The 349-nt window shown below is 28.1% G+C and overlaps 1 protein-coding gene across 1 annotated transcript in view; it reads left to right on the top strand.

The window, feature by feature from the left end:
* Positions 1-349, top strand: part of erp44 (endoplasmic reticulum protein 44) — an 11,764-nt gene that overhangs the window by 4,969 nt on the left and 6,446 nt on the right. The window lies entirely within an intron of this gene.

The following is a 349-nucleotide window of genomic DNA, read 5'->3' as shown; positions in this document are numbered from 1 at the left end:
AAGTACCACACAACAACATCCAGATGCAACTAACAATTAAACTTTAAACAGAAACAAATAATAATGTTAACAAGATAGCAGAACTATATAATTTATTCATTCGATCAGTGGTATTATATTATAAGTATTTATTTCATCAAAGACAAATTAACTAATCTCAGCAATTTTAAAGCTGAAACTAAAAACTGTTTCTATGTTATAGGTTACTTAAATGATGAATCTGTTATCTAAAAGTAATATTTGTGTTAGTATTAGTGTATGGGGGATTGCTGTTTATGGTGATAAACCATAAACTGCTATAACACTCGTTCTATATATAGGAAACAAAACAGTCTCACACACACACACA

Source organism: Morone saxatilis, unplaced genomic scaffold (assembly GCF_004916995.1).
Source record: "Morone saxatilis isolate NCDOM2014 unplaced genomic scaffold, NCSU_SB_2.0 Contig24, whole genome shotgun sequence".
In the NCBI taxonomy this organism is placed as follows: domain Eukaryota; kingdom Metazoa; phylum Chordata; class Actinopteri; family Moronidae; genus Morone; species Morone saxatilis.
The sequence above is the reverse complement of the archived record's forward strand: the minus strand, read 5'-3'. Positions and strand labels throughout refer to the sequence as shown.